General features: G+C 38.9%; 1 protein-coding gene and 1 pseudogene across 1 annotated transcript in view; both read left to right on the top strand.

The window, feature by feature from the left end:
* LOC117694026 (claudin-34-like) overlaps positions 1-22,549 on the top strand; it is a 572,054-nt gene that overhangs the window by 469,856 nt on the left and 79,649 nt on the right. The window lies entirely within an intron of this gene.
* LOC117694875 (proteasome activator complex subunit 2 pseudogene) lies at positions 6,732-7,824 on the top strand (annotated as a pseudogene).

Below are 22,549 nucleotides of genomic sequence, written 5' to 3'. Positions count from 1 at the left end.
AGCCAGAGGAATGATATTTGAAGTTGTCCTCTGGCATCCACATATGCATAAAATAATTGTCATCATCTAGTTGCATATTTCCCAAAAGCCAATAAAAAAAAAAAACCTCTTAGCAAACTGCTCAAATATTGTCATTTCTTTGTGACATTGTCTTATTGGACAGAAGTGACAGTAAATCCATTGTAACAAGCAACAAACACACAATAGTCTAAATCTGTTCTAGACCTAATTACTAGGTTTCCCTATCTTCCTGTCAAATAATAGCCAAGATTTTCACTCAAAATCAAGATGTTGAATCCATTAAATGAACTGATGGCTACATATTTCATGAATAATGGTGATGCATCTTAAATCACAAGATTCTTTTCCACAAGCTCATAATGTTAAAACATTATATGAACCGAATCAAATTAACTGAGTTATTACCTCCAAAGTCACAAGGAATGGCTTTCACAGAGTTAGCTGTAATTCTTGTCAGTCAGATGAACTGTCTCCATTTACCATCCATACTGGGGCATTCCACTTATATGTGAGGACTTTGAACCACTATCACATCAAACTTTTTACTAAATAATTATTCAAAATTCACATATAGAAGCATAAGTTTATGTTCTGTTCAGGTTGATAACAAAATTTCAAAATCATGATTTTATACATAGGTGGTAAAGGTAAAACAAGATGAAGAGTTGGCTAGGTTAGACAATGATATGTCTTTATGAAATTTCAAAGCTCAGGGCATGAGATGAATAAAAAAATTCTTTTTATTCCACAAATCTTAATAGACAGAGTCTGGCTGCAACATCTTAGCCTTCCAAGTAGTTGGCCGTGATGCTATGAGCATTCCTTAGTAGTTTGATTTAGTGTTCCAAACACCCTGTTATGCTAAAGACTTGGGCCCCAGGTCATGCTATTGGGAGGTATTAGGCTAGGAGTTGAAGATTCATGGGGGCCCTTTGGCACATTTGCAGATATGTTCTCCAAAATAATTTTGGAGTTCTACTTATTCTCCATCCCTTTTCTTCTCCCTCCTGTCATTCTTCTTCCTTTTATGCATCCTGGCCCTAGACACCACTGCTTAACCTGACACATGTCAGTATGACACAGCCACATCCACTTTGAAGTTCTAAGCCAATACAGGAGACATGTCACTGAAGTTCAAAACTATCACATCCACTTCAGAGTTCTAAGCCAATGCAGGAGACATACCACTGACGCTCAAAACTATCAGTCAGCTAAAGAAACCATTCTTTGTATAGATCAGTTAACTTATCAATTTATGGTAGAATCATAAAACTGACTTTCACAGCATGCATAAAATTTAGTTTCCTTGCCTACTTGTCATGCAGAAAGGTTTTTTGTTTTAGTTCAAGTGGCATAGTAGATTTTTATTTAGGTTTGGGAGTTATAATGAGGAGGAACAGTGACAAAGTCACTACCTTATATTTTATTGTGTGTTTTGAAATTAGGAGCACGTGTAAGAGAGAATAGGATTGGGAGTCCAGAGACTCTGTCCATTGAGGCTCTTTATTTATCGGTGCCCTATTTACCATTATTGATCAAGGTGGATTTTCACTTGCCACTCAACCCCCTTGTTACTCTTTCTAGGTTTATATCTCTCCTTTGTACTGTATATTCAACAAATATAGTAGTGTGTATAATGATTACTTTTGCTGCTTCTTAGCTTTATTTCCTTTTCCAGTAAGAATTTCACTACTAGTGTAAATTCAGTTTTATGTTTTTTTACAACCTCTTTTTTTCTAATAATAGGATCCCTCTTTCCTGTTGGGATTCTTCCCCAGCACTCTTCACTTAAGGACCATTCTGACAGACAGTCAGCCCTTGAGAAATGAGTATAGAATCTTAAAAGAGCCAACCAGAAGCCTCTGTTTTCCATCTAAGGAACAAGATAGACACTTTGTATCATCAACTTCATGGAACTGGAAATGTTTTTACTACCAGTCAGTAGGGAGACATCTGCATAAGGCACTGGCATAAAGACAACTCAGCCTCACAGGAATGTTATCTAGAAAATAGTAAATATTTAAACATTGAATGTCAAATATTAAAGGCGATAGAATTCTTGGAACATACCTGAGCAGGGAGTAAAGAATTAGTTCTGTGCTTCTCTATTTTTCCTCATGTTCACATTCTGAGCTAACTCTTGTCCTTAGTCACACTGATGAAAAGCAAGGTCAGAAGTCTTAAACTCCAATAATGAATAGAGAGCGTCAAAATTCATTGAGTGCTCATATACACAAAGTTTGTCGGCTCTATTATGCTTTCTGAAAATAATGTAGCTATGTCAATAAATAGAGAGGTAAAGACACCAGAACAAAAGGGTTTCATTTTACAGCTTAGAATACCCATGATCAAAATTATATTCTTATGAAAAATTCCTCTGTACAATTTGTGTATGTGTGCATATTTATGATGACCAGAAAAGATGGTAGATATCTTTCTCTATCTTCAATATTTTTGAGAAAAGATATTTCACTGGACCTGAAATTTACTGATTCATCTATGCTATCTAACCAGTGTGCTACAGAGATCTTTCAGTCTCAGGCTTCCTAGTTCTGGTATTGTAGATCTCAAATCACCATGCCCAAATTTTATACAGATTCTGGGAAGCAGACGCAAATCTTTTTGTTTTTGTGGTAATCAGATTATTTATGAGCCATCTGCCTAGCCCTACTTGTCCAAGTTTGTATTTAAATATGTATGCAGGAATGGTTTGGATTAAAGCCAGCCTCTAGTAATGCCTGCAACAACAACCCAACAATCATCATTCTGCAGACTGGCATTCTTTCACTATAAATGCGAGAAATTACAAATATTTGGTTACTGGTGTGTGTGTGTGTGTGTGTAGCCATTGCACATATTAAAATGGAATACACAAGTGGCATTGGTGACATTCATGCTGCTGTGTTATCACTGCTACTCTTAAATGTTTCCATCACTCCAGTTAAAAAATTCTTTGTTCATTAATCAGCACACTATACTCTCTCACTTCACCTGGACTCTGATAACTGTTCTTCTGTGTTCTGTGTCTGTGAAAACCATCAGTCATCCTTGTAGTTTGTGAGAAATGCTAGTTTTTTAGAAGTCAAGTTAAACTCCAATGCCCATTTTTAAAAGATAAAATTTGGGTCTTTTTATTCATCTTTGTGACCACAGAGATTTCAACAAATAACTAAATTGACATATCATCACACATTAACATCTCTAGGAGAGAAAATAACATCCTTCTCCAAAGCCTGTAATTATTCCCATAGGAGAGATCCAGTGGGCTATCAGTTTCTATATGTGTTCTATGAGTGTCTGATGTCAGTGTGTATGTGCATGTGTTTCTGTGGTTAGAATAAAAGAGAAAATGAAGTCTATAGTATTTAGATCTATGGGAATATGGTGAATTTAAAATATCTGAATAGAAAATTATTTCCTTGAAAAATTCAGAAATAAAAGATAATCATGGACATAGTGACACCCATGAATTTAATCTGTGACTTCTCAAAACGATCAAGGCTATGGGGTAGTTTCTGAAGTCCTGATTACATGTGGGTGTCTTGGAGAAAGGCATGTATCACCATATTTTCTTTTGAGAAGCAGGCATATGAATCTTTGAAAATTAACTTCCTGCAGCCCCACAGCCCGTTTCCAGTATCAGAAGCTGGAGCACTGTATTTATTGCGATAGACTCCTCCTTTTGGATTCAAGGCCAGGGCTAAGAATCTCAGGACAAAGATTAATCTCTCATACTTCTTTTGAGTTTCCCTTCTGGAGACAGCGTGCTGCATATTAATGTGCTATTTTGTACTTCCTGTTTCCTTCGTGCTGCAAATTTGACAATTGGGAGATTTGGTGAAGCTGATTTGCCCCAGGGTGCAGGGAGATTGGTCTATAAAAAGACTATGCTGAAGGGTTGATGGCCCAGGCACTCTGAGTTGTTCTCTGTAGTTGTCACTGTCAGTTTCATCTTTTGTAGTAATAAACTCTCATCACAACTGCTCTTTTGTGTAGAGTATGCAAGCTGTCAACATTCTCTAATACCTTCCTTTCAATAAGACAAAGTCTATGATCCTAAGACAGTCTTCACCTTCTTGTAACCTTGCACAATTTAAAACTCAATATTCTTCCAACTGAATGTGACCAGTTCTTGTGTCAAATTCCAACAATAACTTTATAACTATCTGTCATATTCTTCCTTTTACCTATCCTCATTTTCCTTCCTGGGAATGCCTGAGGAGGAATGGGGAGAAGTGACTTAAATGAAGAATTCTATTTTATGTGTTAGTATGATATCCAAACAATCAGATGTGAATGAAATAAAAACTTCTATAGAAAATACTTTATTCATTTTTTTTGCTGAGTGACATAAGGAGTAGAGACTACAGAAGACAATAGATTTTTAAGGCCTATAAAATATCCACTATGGTCCACTGTAGTTTCTATTACTTAGATTTTATTATTTGAGAATTGTATCTTTATTTTTTACATTGTTTAGATTTCCAAAACTGGTTACCCTCTACACACAATCAGAAGGACCTAGAAATAGGATATCCATTATGAGTATGCCATTCTTTCCAGAACAGGTTGTTCCAGTTAGTGTTAATAAGAGACAGCCTATCCTGAAGGATGATTTTTAGGCAATTCTTTTGTACCAGAGATCAATATAGGCAAAGTCAAACACACCCAGAAACAAAGTCTTACTCCTCTCCTAACAGTAACTGTTACATTGGATTTTAGTTCACAATATTGAGGGTTTCAGTCCATGATTGGTTGTCTTTGCTGCTCTGAGGTGAGAATATGAACTGATTTCAGTGGATATACCACATCTATGTCATTACTTTTTTTTTCTCATTGTACAATTTAAGTTGAGACGAGAAACTGCAAGTTTGGTCACTTGGGCAGATGAGAAGTTGACACAGCACAGATTTGGCACTTCTTCAGTTACAGTTCCCTAATGGCATTTCAGCTTGAAATAACCAATGTACCAATTCTATACATTTTGCCTTAGGTCCTTCAAGGTTCTCTTTTATGCTCTCCCTGTTTGAAGCATAATGGGAACTAATAAGAGGTTCTTCTAGAGTCCCAAGAGGACAGATCAGTCACCTCAGCCACACATGATGGAAAAGATCTTGTCAGGTTCTGTCAGGTTCTGCTTGAATAACTGTAAGTAAAATACAAGAAGCTTCATTTTTTTCTCCAAACTGAAGTTTTTTGTAACCATAAATGAATAGAATTTGATGCAGACTGTCTACAGTCATCTCAGTTAGTTTGTAAGACATGAGGCAAATATGATATATTCATTAAATGATTAAATAGGCATGGATAGATCACTTGAGTTGGTAGTTGCTTTTAAAAAGCAAAAGTTGTACTGTGTTTACTATTGTATCCACATTATCTTAGGTGAGAGCAGCACAGTGTATTTAGTATGGAATTGTTGACAAGGCAATCTTGTTATGTATCTTGCACAAGGGTAAATAAAAAGATCTATTTGCAAGGAACTCACAGTAAGGGATAGCATCTGCTCTGCTCTGTTGAAATTTTAGTGGCTTTTAGAGATGCATGTGTTTGGGTCTTCACACTGTGAGCTATTGATAAACATAGAACATGTAGAAGATAGAATCTACTGGGAAGTCATTAGGTATCCAGAGGAACAACTTTGAAGAATATAGTGGTTCTCTAGTTTCTACTTATTTCATTCTTTTGTTTCCCAGATATCAAGTGAAAAAAATTTACATTCACAGTGCTATATTAGAGTCCACTGTGCTGAAAGCCACAGAGCTAACCGAGCATGTGGTGATCCTTCCAGTTGTGAGCAAAACCCAACCTTTCCTCTTTGTACATTGATTATATCACTAATTCGTTATGGTATCAGAAAGCTTTCACAGTTCTATGCTTCTACTAAAATATTGTGCGTTTAATAGCACAACAAAAAAAGACAAGAGAAAACCACTATTCTACCTTGGGGTTGAAATAGTTCATGATACCAAAAATAGGATTGAGTTTTGAACATGGATTTAAATTCATCACTGAGGGAAGAGAGGAAGCTTCCAAGATTTGCAGGTAGAGCAAATGTCTTCATGTATTGTGAGTGACTTCCTCAAGGATCAGCAGAATACCAATCATTACTTCAGCCCATGATATACAAAATAGAGTGGATCTGCATGAAATAAAGTTAAAAGGTGTATTCTAAATTTCATATTATGAAAACTGTGCCCTTTCTTTCTTCCCAATCAGCAGGAATCATTACATAAAACACAGGAGCTTATTACTCATGCCTTTGTTCTACCTCTGCTTCTATATATTCTTCACCCTGGAAACTAGGTTAGTAGTGGAAAGTATTCCAGAAGATTAGGGTCACTGTGCTATACCTATTTCCTCTCACCTTAAGTATTTCCACCTGGAGGAGGAAGGGAGGGTCAAGATTCAGGAAGCTAATGAAATTTAAAGGGCTCAGAGAGCTGATAGAACTTAGAAGACTCCCCAAGCTCAGAAAGTTACAAGACTCCCATGTCCTTCCCTAGGGCAGTAGGTAGTAAACAATTAAGCTTTAAGACCTAAATTCTGTCCCCAGCCTCCAAATGGTGAGAGGAGAGAATTGTCCTTGACTTGTCCTCTGATCTCCACACACATGAGGCACATCTGTCTTTTAAAGCTATTTTCCTGCATGCCTTTGCTCACACACAAAATCAGTAAATGTACATCAAAAATCAAGAATTTGGGACTCGAGAGCTGGCAACTGGGGAAGCATGGGCAAGCCTTGTGGGGTTCGCTTGAGTGGAGAAGCCTGTAAACAGGTAGATGTTTTCTGACAAAATCTTTTCCAGGAGGCTGATGACTTCCTCTACACTTTCTTGCCACAGAAAATCATATCCTCGAGTCAGCTCTTGCAAGTGGATTCCCTCAATATGGCTGACCTCTCCTTTCTCCGGGCTCCTCTGGACATCCCTATTCCAGATCCCCCACCCAAAGATGATAAGATGGAAACAGACAAGCAGGAGAAGAAAGAAGTTCCTAAATTTGGCTTCCTCCCTGGGAATGAGAAGCTTCTGGCCCTGCTTGCTTTGCTTAAGGCAGTGGACTCTCAAAGAGAAGTGCATTCTGATAATCTCATGGATCCAGCACCTGATCCCTGAGACTGAGGATAGAAATTATTTTGGGGTGGCAATTCGGGAGAAGGTGCTGGAGAGAGTGAATGCTGTGAAGACCAAAGTAGAAGCTTTCCAGAAAACCACTTCCAAGTACTTCTCAGAATGTGTGGATGCTGTAGCCAAGGCCTCCAAGGATGCCCATGTAATGGATTACCGGGCCTTGGTGCATGAGTGAGATGAACAGCCTATGGGGTGCTTAGGGCCATGGTGCTGGACCTGAGGGCCTTCTATGCTGTGCTCTATCATATCATCAGCAGCAACCTAGAGAAAATTGTCAACCCAAGGGTGAAGAAAAGCCATCTATGTACTGAGCTAAAAATTAGAAGGAAAATAAACGATTTATACTTTATGTATAAAAATAATCAAGAGTTCATAAGCAGCAATGACCAGTCAGGTCAGTGATCATTATTGCTGTTTCCTGAAATACTTATTATGCCTCGAATGCATAAGTTTAGTCAATTTTATCCTGTCCTTCATTCATTCTCCCCAGCCAGATAATGAAAATTTTAACAATTTTACACACACACACACACACACACACACACACACACACTATAATTGATCCAACCCAGTCTCATTAATTTTTATTGCATTTGATGTTTTTTATTTTCTTTTGCATTTTTAAATTAAAATATGATAGCATTTCCCCCATTCCCTTTCCTCCCTTCAACCCTTCCCATGCAGCCCCCCTGTTATTTCTCAAATTTATGGCATATATACATATATATATATATATATATATATATATATATATATATATATATATATATGGCAGGCTACATTTTTTCCTAAATATATGAATATAACCTGCTCAGGTTATGTAAAGTTACCTGTATGGAATGGTTTCAGGACTTACCACTTGGTATTAAATAAATAACTAGGGGGTCTCTTCCCTTGGGAAGAATACTTGTCTCAGTCTCAGCATTCTTTAGGTACCTGTAGTTCTTTGTCTAGTGGTGGAGCCCTGAGAGATTTCTCCCTTTCATGTTGGCATGTCTATTGGCATCATCCTTGATGAGGTCTTGTTTAGGCAACTTCTCTGATATTTCTAGGGTACAGTCTCACAGTAAACATCTTGTCTCTCAGGCTCTTATAATCTTTCAGGCCCCTTTTCACTATGACCCTGAGCCTAACCTGCATTGTAGATGTATCAGTGTGGAGAACTCTAAAAATATAAAAATAAACTTACCATATAACTCAGATATACTCATTGCATATGCCCAATGAACTTGACATTCTACTCCACAGATAACCACTCCCTTCCCAGTAGCCAAGAATTAGAAATAACCTCAATGCCCTTCAACTAACAAATGGATCATGAAAATGTGGCAATATGCACTATGGAATACTATTCAGCTGTTAAAGAAAGTGAAATCATGAAATTTTCACATATGTATTTTTTCTCTTTTGAAAATTGATTTTTTTCACATGTAATATGTCCTGATTATGGTTTTCCTTCTCTCTGCTCCCCTCCCATCTGGATCGATCCTCTTTCTGTCTCTCATTAGAAAACACACAGGCTATAAGGGATTGGAATATAAGATAATATAAGATAAAACAAAAACTAACATTGGAATAGGAGCCAACAAACAACCAGAAAAAAGAACTCAAGAAAAAACATAGTAAATAGACCAGAGACCCACTCAATTGCACACTAAGGGATCCCATAAAAACACAAATTGGAAGTCATAATATATACACAAAGGACCTGTAAAATAAAAAAGAGAATATATATATATACTTTAAGAAAAGCACTGGCATGATATTGTGAGAAAAGGAACCTACAAAGATGCTACTAAGCTCGTTTTCTGTTGGAAATGTGGCCAAACCTTAAGAGTGGTGGTTTGTTTCACCTGTGAGACTCTGAGAAAATTAAATTTTCATTTGGAAGTAGTTATCAATTGGAAATAGCTTCTAGGTTAGGGATGGGAGTGTATGTCTACTTCCCCTCTCACCTCCAGGAGATTTATGCAGGCCTTGTGCAAGCTGCCTCAGTCTCTGTGAGTTCAGAACTGTCTTTTTCCTATTGTGTCTAGAAGACTTTGTTTCCTTAGTTTCCTCTATGCCCCCCAGCTCTTAAGATCTTTCAGCATCCTCTTCCATAGTGCTCCCAGAGCCTGAGGGGAATACGTATATATTTTTAATTCTGCAAAATTCTTACAACTTGAAAGAAGCAAGCCTAACTAGTTCCATAGATCTAAACCTCTGCAGTTGAGTTTTGACTAGATATAATTCTTTTTGGATTAATTTTCAACACTACATGGTTGTGCCCAAGATTTTTTGAATCTGTTTGAAAACATTGAGCTTCTTTGTGTGTGGGCATGTGCATTTTCTTGTAGAATGTTGTCATTAGCATATTCTGTTTATCGTATGTCAGGCTGTAAGGCTCAAATACTAGAAAATAATTTATTATAGAAACAAAGAAAATACTGAATAAAACCATCATTTACTAATATCACATGCTAATTTAAACATTTTAATATTCATTAAAAATAACTCTTCCTCTTTGTCAGAATAGATATAATTTTTCTAATCAAGTGGCTCTGTTCACATAAATGAAGAAGATAAATATGAACTATTTTTAAGTGGGAAAAAATGGGTTGAATACTTAAAGCTTGTAGCAGTTCTCTGATGTAATCATTGCATGTCTGCTACCCATACAAATTGTTATGTTCTCTTGAGCTTTGTCCCCAATGGGAAGGCTGGTGTTGGTGTATTCTACCTGCCTGTGTGTAAATGAAAACCACAGGTGAATACTGCCACCTTGTGTCACACTGCTTAAACATTATTTAATTTTTCTGGAGAACTGAAATAGTTTTTTTTTTTTTTTTTTTTGCACTGAGACTCTTTCTAAGCAGAGGTTTACTTTTTGTTTAAAAAAAATCTATATAATATATTTCTTTTCCCTGATCCTTCTGATGCTCCCACTTCTCTAACTACTCAATTTTATGTTCATTATCTCCATTAAAAAAAAAAAAAAACACAAAATGAAAATTGAACCAAAAGTCCAAATAGCTAGTAAGACCAAAAAAAAAAAAAAAAATGACAAAACAAAAATGAAACAAAATACATGGGCCTGCTCCAAGGAGTGGTTGAGATACCCAGTGACACTTTATTGGAGAAAACTGAGTTTTCTCTTTCCCAGCAGGTAACTATTGTAGATAGCTTTCTTCTTGGGTAGGGGTGAGAGCCTTTGTCTCCTTCCCACACTCAGTGCTGGGATCCCATCTGGCTTGAACCAGTACAGATCTTGTTACTAGTCTTTGTGAGTTCATATATGCATCAATCCTGTTGTGTCTGAAAAATACTGCTTCTTTGGGGTCATCCTATACCTCTGGCTTTTATAGTCTTTTTATCTCTTCTTACAGATAACTACTTGAGCCCTGATGGAGGGCTTTGATGAGGACCTCCAATTTAGGATTGAGTGCTCCAAAGTCTTTCCCACTCTGCACGGTGTCAAATTGTGGGTCTCTCTGTTAGTTCCCAAATACTGCAAGAAGAAGCTCAGAGAAGGGTTTTAGACATAGATAAATGCTTTCTTTTCTTTCTTAATGAAGAGGATTATAAATGTCTGTTAAATTTACTTAACACACATTCAAATAAAGATTCTGGAAAGACTCTTGTATGATCACTTCTATCTATGCAGATAATCCATACTTCCAGTCTGGCAACACATTTCTTTTTCATGTTTCATTGATATTATTATAAAAATATTGCACGATTACCTTGGTTACCTCAATTGTTGGAAAGCATGACTTAAGAGCTTTTAAGTTTATGACTGGCAAGTTTATTGGACTTGAGAATGTGCAGGTCAAAACACTTCAGGATTATGAAAGATGGAAGACCACAGGTGGCCTTACCAACAGCCTGGACTGATCTCTAGCCAACAATCTAGAGAAGCATTTAAAATGGAATTTGAAGGGGCTGAAGAGACGGCTTAGTATTGAAGAGGACTGGTTGTTCTTTCAGAAGACCTGGGCTTGACTCCCAGCAACCCACATAGTGGCTAACAGCCATCTGTGACTCCAGACCCATGGGAATCTGACGACCTCTTATCTCTGCTGGCACCAGGCATGCACATGATGCACATGCAAACTAAGTACCATTGCTCATTGAATAAGAAGTTTTAAAAAAGGAATAGGAGAGTTGAAGAACACCGATTTACAAAGCCTGGGACCTAAGGTTCAATCCCGTGCCAAACCTAACCATCTAAACAAAATTTAAGAGTGTGTAGATTTAAGGGTTCTTTTGCCAGGAGCCCAGTAACTTAGCTTATACTTGTGAGCTTATTGAGTACCAGATCTGAGGCCCACTCTGTTAGAATGGAAGGTCTCAGACCCAGACCTCTTAGTTTGACAAGTTTGTCTGAGGCTCCACTGAAGAGAAGGGGAATGTCTGCAGTTCTCTTGGGCAAAAGGGAAAGTATCAGAGTGAGGAAAGTCCCAGAGTAAGGTGGGCCAGTAAGAAAGGCATAAGAACTTCCCCTTTGCCCTAGGAAGTCTCAGAACCTCCAACTCTTACAAAAGGTTTCTTAGACATATTCCTATGCCAAAGGAATCTGAGAACTACCTCTTTAACAACCAGTGGAACCACAGACATATCTCTTCTGCCTAAAATAGCCTTATGCCTTTTCCATCAGCTTTAAGGGTCTGGAGACCTTCATTCTAGAACTAAAGGGACTCAGACCTTCCCATTTGCACATGGGGCTTAAAACTACCTCCTGTAACCAATATTTCCTCAGTCCATCCCTCTGTGCTCAAAGGGACCACAAACCTTCTCTTTCTGTCCTGAAGGGCCTAAAATTTCTTCCATTGCCAAGTGGGATTTGGTCCTTCTCCTCTCTATCCAAGGGAGCTCCAGACCTTTTCCTCTGCTCAAAAGTACTTCAGACCCTTGATGAAACCTCTCTCACAAATGAGGACTTAGGCATTTTCATTTGCCTAACAAAGCCTTAGATCTTACTCCTTTGCCCTAAGGGGTCTCAGATATTCTCCTTCCAACCAAGGGGACCTTATACACCAGTCTTTCTTGATTTGATGGGCCTCAGATCTTCCTAGTAAAACCAAGTAGAACTCTGGCCTATTCTACTGAACAAGAAAATAATAAACCTTCCTTCATCCAACAGGTTCTGAGACCTATGCTCTATTACTAAGAGGGTTTTCAAACTGTCTTCATTAAGTCATGGGGCCTCATACCATTCACATTTGTTTAAGGAGGACTTTGAGCTTCTATTTGCTCAGAGGTCCTCAGAACCAGGGTTACTTCTTTGAAGGTCATCTGAGATCAAGGGTTCCAGCCTTCTCCCTCTGCCTAAATAGGGTATAGCCTCTGGCCTATACCTTTGAACAAAGTATTTTCAGTCTTGTTCCCTCTGAACAAGATGGCTTCAGGCTTTTTCCCTCTGACCTTAACAATCTGTAAATGAAAGCTTTTGACCTGCTGTCTCTGACTAAGAGAACATCAGAGCTTCAATCTATTCATTGAGTAGGAAGACTACAGGCATTTGTTGGTGAAAGTTGAAGGTCCATGGCCATTATCTGAAGGGGAGGAAGATCTAAATACTGATTTCTTGTTAGAAAGTTTTAGGTTGAATGTGGGCTATTATCTATAAAGAGTTAACAGCAGATCAGGAAGCAGCTTAAACTTTCTTCCAGCAAACTGGATGGCAGTCTGTAGCTACATCTCCTCTTGAGGTATTCTATGCTGCCCAAGTCTGGACATGAAGGTTGAAGCCACTACATTTCTGATGACTGTATTCTGGGTTCCAATTGCTAAATCTAGCATTGGGGACATGAAACTTGAGTGATCAAAGATAGGCTGAATGGAAGAGAGCATCCCTGGACCCTGTGTCACAAGGAGTAAATCTTAGGCCTTCTTTGGCATTCTAAGTTAATCTTAAATCTCCTTGGTCAAAAAGTAAGTTTGAGGGGCCTGTTTGGTCATGAGATGAGTTCTAAGGATCTTCTGGCAAGACATAAAAGGTCTGAGGTACTTTGGACTAAATGGGGAATGTCTAAGGACTCATATGGCCCCAGAAAAGCCCTGGTGCCTATAAAGAAAGAAACTAGTGACAATGATGAATGCCTCTTTGAGCAGAGATGGAAATTCTGCAGCACCTCTTTTCAGAAATTAATCTTGTGTCCTTGGACACTAGAAGAAATTCTGAGGTACCTTAAGATAAAAGTATATTCCCAAGGGACATCTGAATAGAGAATCAAGCCACAGGGTCCTATTATTGAGAAGATTTAGATGTATCTACCACCATTGTCATAGAAGGTACTTGTGAACCCCAGTAGACAAAAGGGAAGATGTAAGTAACTTTTGGTGATAAGGATTGGGACATTTCTTAGGCCCTTATGGGTAGGAGTGAGGACTTCAATTTACGTTGTAAAAAGATGTGGGCACTAGTTTTCATTGGGCAAATAGGTAAAGACTAATGTTCATATTGTCACAGCAGATTTGAAGCCCCCTTGGCCAGAGAGAAATGATCTGAGATCAAGGAGACCTTACATATTTTTTTCTTTTCTAAAAAGATTGGAACATTCTTTAAAGAATAGGGTCTTCAGACCTATCTCTTATGGACAAAAAAAATGGCAGAACTTCATTTTTTATCAGAGGCGGGAGGTTTGATGACTTCCTAGGCATATGAGAGCTGTGTTAAGGACCTCATTGTATGAGGAAACTCTCTGAGTATTCCTTGGTAGAGGAGGTAACTCTGCTGCCCCCTTGGTCAGATAGAAAGAATATGACATAAATTCATAAGAGGAGATATGAGAAACCCCTGGAAAAGAAGGAAAATAATATGACACTTGTCAAATGGTTAAATACCAAAGTACTCTTGAGTAAAGGTTTAGGACTGAATCACCTTATAATTGGGGAAATTTCCTGGCATTGGTTTGGGTCATAACCCCTGTTGAAGTTACATATCAAATACTCAATATATCAGATATTTACATTGCAATTCATAACAGTAGCAAAATTACAGTTATGAAGTAGCAATGTTGGACCCAAAGACCCAAAACCGGGGGAAGCGCTCCCACAGAAACACTCATGGAGAGCAGAGTCTATGCAATAACAAGAGGTTTATTGATATTGATAACCAGTGCACTGAGGTTCCCTTGCATGCAGGCAAGAGCAATCCCAAGTTAAAGCTAAGAGCAGCTTTCATACCATAGGGCTCATAAGGACAGTTTTTTTTATTATCAAATCATAATTTTTACTTTTTAACACAGGGGTTATAAACACAAAAATACAGGATGTGGGGAAGGGGATGACATAGGAACATAGGTATTCAGGGGGAGTACAGATATCTTTCAGAACAGGGTATCATCTGGGTAAAGGTTCAGGGGACAGGTCCCTATGACTCTGCCTATGATTCACTTGTCCTTATCTAAGTTGGTACTATCCCCCAAGGCTGCCTATTTACAAGGTCTGTGACTACTCAGGCTGGTAAATTTCCACAAAAACTGCCTGTTTACAATAGTTTATAGCCATCTGTTTCAGTGTTTTTCCACAGAGACTCAAGACTTTGTGTTAGCAGGCACGTATGTCAGGCCTACTGCTGATTTTAGGCTTATGGCTGATTTTAGGCCTTCAGTGTATAAGCAGGGCTGCCCCTGACATATTCTCCCTTCTCCAAGTATAGAAGGGCCGTGGTGATTCTAATCTTGCCAAGGCAGGGATAGAGGCTTGACCTCTAGTAATTAAAGGGGACCTTGTAATGGCAGTTTTATGACCACTTCTTAAACAATAACCACAAAGGCTGATTTCAAACAGCCTTCCCAGGCCCGGTTACTAGGTAACTCAGATTTACACCTTATCTTTATAACAATGAGGTTTATCTAAGGAGCTTCTGTTTACCCAGGTGTATTATATTAAGGGCCCAGCTTCCTGATTACCTTTTAACTCCCTTTTCTTGGGCCCTCTCTGGAATGTGTGTAAGTCTTTGGAATGTGCTCCTTCCAGGATGTGTCTTGGGGCAGTTAATTTTCGAGTTTAAACTGAAACCGGAGATTCTTTTAATCTTAAGTTTAAACTGAGACCTGAAATTTCTACAGCAACACTATAAGTTTATGGTTAGCCTTGCCACAACATGAGGAACTATTATATTAAAAGGTCACACACTAGGAAACTTGAGAACCACCACAGTCTAGTAAGTTTTCTGGTGCTGGATAGACTCTGGGCCCTTGGTTCTGCCATAGTAACCAAGCAGTTTCTATACCTCATTGAGTTATTCCTCCCCTGCCAAGACCCTGACTACAGCCTGGTTCCCTTAATCATATTTCCATATGGTCTTAATGGCCCAGTAAAAATTTTCCACTCCTTCTGTGACTGGCCTGTCCTGCTCAGGCTATAAATTCATCTCAACATACTTCCAAGAGGTTCAAATAGCTCAGTGATTTCTTTGCCCAATCAAGCCTGCCCACTTCTCTCCATTCATTCTGCCTCAGTTGTTCCACCTAAGCAGTGTTTTGCTTGGTTCTAAAGTCCATGGTTTCATTTGATAGAGTATCTTTGTGGGAAAACAGGATTGCTATGAGATTATAGATGAGTTTGCTCAGTCTTATTAGTCAGCAGAGAAAGGAATGTCTGTGCAGATAGCCTGTCAACTGTTGTGCCTCGAGCAATCAATTTCAGGAAGGAGAGACTGAGTGGAGGCAAGAAACATGGGCTATAGTTTCAACATTTTCCTCATTCTAAAGCTTACCTCACCCATATAAAGGGTCATAGCCAGTCTTTTTCCTTGGCAGAACCCTCAACTTGCCATGGGAGAGAGGCTGCCCCTCACTGTGTGGGTTAATAAACACAGTCCCATCTATTGAACGTCAGAATCTTGTTTTTCTTTTCTCTCAGAAATCTAACATCACTCAGTTCCCACCAAGACCTAAGCCAGTCCAGCCCTACAGCAAAGTAATTTTTTTTCATCCACAGAGTAGTGGTTTTCAGCCTGTGGGTTATAAACTCCACATAGGTCTCATGTCAGATATCCTTCATGTCAGATATTTGCATCACCATTCATAACAGTAGCAAAAGCTATAGTCACAAAATAGCAAAAACATAATGTTTTAAACGAAAAACTGTACTAAGGGGTCACAGCATTAGGAAAATTGAGAACCACTGCCATAGAGGAAAGGTTCCCTAGCCTTAATCAGAAAGAGCTGATCATACTATTGACAGTGGTGGATGCAGAGAACAATAGCTCTCAAGATGCAGAGGAAAACCAATGGTATTGTGCTCATCTCTGAACAAGGCATTTGCAACTTTGTTCTAACACTCAGTGAACATTGTAGAAGAGAAGACAAGGAATATGTAAGGGCCAGAAAAAGGATGACGGGATATGTAACATCATTCTCTAGATTCAATACAGCTATCAAAATTACAAACTCACAACAACTCTAGTTAATATGCTGTGCTGTGCCCATACAACTGATTGGTATAGAAATAGAACAATCAGTTTAATAGAATTAAAGATGCAGAAATAAAACCATACACATATGGACACTTGATTTTGGACAAAGAAGCCAAATCCATACAATGAAAATGGAGAGCATCTTCAACAAATGGTGCTTGTCTAACTAGATATCTGCATGTAAAAGAATGCAAATAGATCCATATGTATCACACTGGACAAAAAGTCCAAGTCAATCAAAGACCTCAACACAAAACCATATAAACTAAGTCTAATAGAACAAAAGTGGGAAATAGCCATGAACTCATCAGTATAGGAGACAACTTCCTGAGGAGAACACCAATGGCTTAGGCACTAAGATCAACAATTAATAAATGGGTTCTGATGAACTGAAAAACTTCTCTAAGGCAAAGGACACTCTCAATATGGCAAAACATCAGCTTACAGATTGCAAAAAAATCTCTACCAACTCTGTATCTGACAAAGGGCTAATATCCAAAATATGCGAAGAACTCAAGAAGTTAGACTCCAATAAAACAAATATCCCAATTAAAAATGGAATATAGAGCTAAACAAAGCATTCTCTTTAGAGGAATTTCAAATGGCTGTGAAGTCCTTAAAGAAATGTTCAAAGTCCTTAGTTATCAGAGAAATGCAAATCAAAATGACTCTGAAATTTCACATTACATCAGAATAGATATATTAAAAAACTCAAGGGACAGCACCTGCTGGTGAGGTTTTGGAGCAAGGGAACACTTTTTCATTGTAGGTGGGAGCACAAAATTTTACATTCAGTTTGGAAAACAATTTGACAGTTTCTCAGGAAACTAGGAATAGCTCTACCTCAAGACCAGCTATATACCTCCTGGGAATACACTCAAAAGATGCTGTACCATTCCTCTGTGAGACAAATGGCTTGGAAGAACAGGATGCAGTACAGGGACAATGCATTAGTGTTGAGCCAAGTGCACTGCTATAGGATTTGATTAGGGATATACAGGCACCTTCAGCCTTCCCAGTCTTTGTGCAGCACATGCCTGCTAATGATGGTGCTCATGCTTATAATGAGTTGACATGGCATCCAAGAGAAATCTTAGATTTAAAGCATTTTAAAGGTGCTATTGTAATGTATGGTTTGCATTCTTCATTTGTTAAAGAAATGTTAAGTAACTGGGCTACACAGCATAGAGGTATTCACCAAGAGTGGAAGGGATTGGTGTCAGATGTGCTAGAAGCTGGTCAACAATTACAGTGGTTGTCATGGTGTAAGAAGCATAAAGCCACAAAAATAAAACAACATAATTTAGCAAGGGGGATAAAATGTTGCTAAAGATCAACTGTTTGGTGAAGGACATTATGCTGACCTACAAGATCAAGTCTAATTTGTTGATGTAATTGAACAATGTTGTTTTATGGCTTTTAAAGGTTGAGATACAACTCAGGAATTGGGGGAAATATCTTCCCTTATTTACTAAGATAATAAAGGGTCCTGCAGAAGCCTTTACTGTCTTTTTACAGAGATTGGGTTCGGTTGTAAATAGAGCTATATCAGACCCTAAAGCCAGATAGTTATCGATATAAAGCTTGGCATTTGAAAATGAAAATACTGAATGAAAGAGAGCCATCAGAGTATTGAAATCACAAAGGGCCTCAGTAGATGAGTAGATAAGAGAGACAACTAGTATTGGTTCTCAGGACCATCATGCCAATTGTAGTTAGTCTTTGCTAGCTATGCAATGCTTTCCTGGTCTTTTCTGGCCATGCAATGGCTCAGTAGTCTTGCTTCATCCTGGTCTTCATTGGCCCAGCAATGCTTTCCTGGTTTTCATGTCTTCACTGGTTTTTACTGCTCTTTACATTGTAGAAAAAAGGCACTGAAGAACTTCTTGTGATATTCTGACTGATTCTGGCCACTTCTGACTCATGATTAAGAGGAGCCTTGTAGTTTCTGCTGGATTGTGCCACTACTACTGAATTGTGTTTGGTGTTTGCTATTGAACTAGACTGCTGGTATTCTGAAAGAAAAAAAATGCAATTGGCACAAAGAACTACTACTAAGCAGATCCCACAAACCCCTTTTCCTATTAACCTTCTTTCTACCCTACCTTTTGCAGGTGGGCTAGAAGGGAAGTTGAAACATTAAAGAACCCTAAATCAAGTTGGTTTAGAGAAAAATATAAGCCCACATCTACCTAGTAATCAATGGAAGAGATGTAGAGACCCATAGTCAAACATTAGATGGAGTTCATGAAGTCTTATGGAAGAGTTTGGATAAGGATTGAGGGACCCAAAGAGAACAGGGACTTCATAGGAAGAGCAACAGAGTTAACCAACCTGGACCCTTGCGGGCTCCCACAGACTGAATCTTCAACCAAAAAATTAACATGGGCTGGACTTGGGCCCCCTGAACATATGTAACAGATATGCAGTTTGGTCTTTTTATGGGTTTCCCAACAACTAGAATGGGGGCTGTCCCTGGCTCTGTTGCCTGTCTGTGGATCCTGTTCCCACAACAGGACCCACTTGTCTGGCCTCAGTAGGAGAAGATAAGCCTAGTCCTGCTGAGATTTGATGTGCAAGGCGAGGGAGGATAGAATATGTAGGTATGAGGAGGAAGGAATGAGGGGAGGGTATTCATAAGAGGGTATTTGAGTAGAGGGGCTGATATAGAGATGTAAAGTGAATAAACAAAATAAAAGTATTACTTAGACCAAAAGTTTCAAAACAAAAATTAATACATGTAGAACACATAGCTCTAAAATAATATCTGAACTGCATGCACACACACATACACACATACAGACACGCACAGACACACATACACACATAGATAGACACATGCACAGACATTAAAACTACATTTTTCACCAAATGCTCATTAGAAGGATATAGATTTGATTTTTCACTATTTAGTATTCTTTCTGTCTTATTTTTAGCTATTTTCAAGTATTAAAGCCTGAAACTCTAAAACTATTTATTGCTTCAGTAATTAATGTAAAACTGGAATTTGGGCTTTCCAGGGCATCTAGGTTAGAGGTTGTATTTCTAAAATCTGTTAAGCACTCAGTGAATATATGAGATTTGCTTGATCACACAAACCACGTATGATACTCCCTTTATTAGAGGTAAATGTGTGAATCTCCATAGATTTGATGTGGGACAGGTGAGGCATCATTGGACAAAGGAGAATGTCTGACATTCTATGTATTAAAGAGAAAAGGTATAAAAAGTCTTAGACATGAGGGGAGGCATTGAAGCACTCATATCATGAGAGGAACTTCTGAGATATTTTGTCAGAGGGATAAAGTCTCTGGATATAGTCAGCAAAAGAGGAAAGCAGATTTTCCCTTGGGCAGGCAGAAAGTGAATACTTTGAGGAGCAGAGGAATGTCTCTGAACTGCTTGATCAGCTTCCAACTCTTCACTGTTTAGAATGTCCATAGCTCATGTGGGCTGTATGGTAGGTAAGAAAGCAATCTTTGCATTCTTCTGCTAGGTTGAAAGTTTATTTTCAATTTGACTTCCTCTTCAAATTTGTGTTCACTATCTGGGCACAGGCAGGAAGGATGGAGTCATTTCATTTCTAGTGCCTGGATTAAAGGGAGATGTCCTGAGTATAAGGATCTGCTTGCTACTTTGAGGCTCAGGGACAGAAAACCAGAGTGGAACAAAGTCAACTTGGTCCCACAATTTCTTGGTAAGAATGGGAAGGATTTTGTTTTCATTTGTCAAAGGAGGTAAGTAGGAGGTCTTGTGGGGTATAAAGGAAAGGTTTATGAAAACCTTGGTCAGATGAAGTAATCCTGAGGCTTGTTTGTTCACAGAGATAATGTCATATACTATAGGTACTAGTTAGAAGTCTATACCAGACACATGTAAATATCTGAGGTTTCTATGGTCAATGGAACAAAATCTATAGCCCCTTTATACAGAGCTGACAGGTCTGAACCCTCCTTGGGAAAAGAGGTGTTTCAGGCTGCCTTGGGCATTAGGTTACTTGCCAGAGTAATAAACCAGTGTGGAACAAGACCCTCTTGATCAGAGGGGTGAAGTACATGGCCTTCAAATTACCAGCGAGGGAGAGGGGGAGAAGGATGGGGAGGGAGAGAGGGAGGGGAAAGGGGGAGGGGGAGGGGGAAGGGAGAGGGGGAGGGGGAAGGGGGGAGGGGGAGGGGGAGGGGGGAGGGGGAGGGGGAGAGGGAGAGGGAGAGGGAGAGGGAGAGGGAGAGGGAGAGGGAGAGGGAGAGGGAGAGGGAGAGGGAGAGGGAGAGGGAGAGGGAGAGGGAGAGGGAGAGGGAGAGGGAGAGGGAGAGGGAAAGTCTGACCTAGGTTGTGACCTTTAACTTCTCCTAAACTTCTATACATAGCTGGTGTCTGCATTTCCTTGCACAAAGAAAAAATTATCCAGGCATACCATGGAGTATTTGTCATGGGAACAAAGCTCTCTGTCAAAATCTTGAATGAAGAATTTTATATCCTGCACTGAAATCTTTCTAGTCCAATTGCCATGTCTCTGACTGCAATGTGGGGATATTAGAATAAAGTTTACAGGTTTATTTTGGAAAATTAAATTAAATTTGCATTTTCAAGTGCTTGTAAATTGGAGATAGTTTCTATGTTAAGGATGGGGGTATGTGTCTACTTCTCAAACATCATGGGTCTCTGGAAGCTCCAAAAATGACCTGCTAGTACCCAAGCATTTATTATAATAACTATAATATATCTGTATTCTGGTAAACTATATCTATATTTTGGTAAACTTTGTGACAGCAGAGATGAAGATGTTGAATTGGAAAAGGGAGAGACTGATACCAAGGAAATAGCCAGGAGAAAGGGATGGTGCCAAAGGGATTTGGGAGTATGTGGTAGGGTTACTAGAAGCTGATTAGATGATGTTCAAGGAAAAGGTGTGCATTATTCAGACGTTGCCTAGAATTCCATACAGAAACTCATCAAGTGCAACAGAGACTAAGAGGTTGACTGAATATTTTAGGGGAAGGATAAACCCCTCACACCAGAGATTAGAGTAGCCTTTCCTCAAGAATAGTGGATAATGGCCATTAGCTTAAGAATACTGGTATAAACGCCTGCTCAAGTTTATCCCTATTATGGGGGGTAATCACCATTTAGCTGTATGTGGTTAAAGCCATGAATACATTAAATATTAGGCAAAATAATATAAAGGGTAGTTGACTGATGAAATTTGTATGCTGATAGTGACCATGTTTGGTCCACCTCACTCCACACAGTTGCTCAGGGAGACTAATGATCGTGGCCACACTGAGGTTTCTATCATATTTTCCAGTCAGTTAAACTAACCATTAGTAGAGCTCTTCCAATCAGCAATGGCATCTTAAAATCAAGAATTTGCCCCCAGAAAAGTTATGGGTATCTTGAGTGAGGGGTAGTAGTCCATGTGCACCACAGAGTATATTCTGGAGAACACACAAGGAATTGTATGTTCTGGAGAGAACACACACACACACACACACACACACACACACACACACACACACTCATATAGGAAACTGATAGAGAAAAACAGAGGAGCCAGAGACATAATTTGTCAGCCAGAGATCTGAGGCAAGATTTAAAAGCACCAGCACCCTGTGAGGGTTCATGAGGTTCTTAGACAGAAAGTAACAGTCACAGAATTGAAAGACAACAATGGCAGTTACCAGAGTGAAAGTTGAGGTCCTCATAGTCCTAGATACAAGGTAACAAGTAATATTTACAGATCTGATGTGGGAAACCAAATCTGCCAACACTTTCAGAGATTGTAAGTAGATCCTGAGGGCTATGACAAAATAGTAAGAGTTACTGATTGGAAGGATAACAGACAGTGTGAAAGTTTGTGGATTGACAGGGGAACAGGAAAATACATTCCAGAGAGGAAAAATAGAAACAAAGAAGTTGATTAGACCGAACAAATGGCTCCAGTCAATGTGATATGACAGGCTCCTTAGGTGGAAGTTCTCTAGGAGGT

Source organism: Arvicanthis niloticus, chromosome X (genome assembly GCF_011762505.2).
Source record: "Arvicanthis niloticus isolate mArvNil1 chromosome X, mArvNil1.pat.X, whole genome shotgun sequence".
In the NCBI taxonomy this organism is placed as follows: domain Eukaryota; kingdom Metazoa; phylum Chordata; class Mammalia; order Rodentia; family Muridae; genus Arvicanthis; species Arvicanthis niloticus.
Note: the sequence above shows the minus strand (reverse complement) of the source record. Positions and strands in the feature narration are given on the sequence as shown.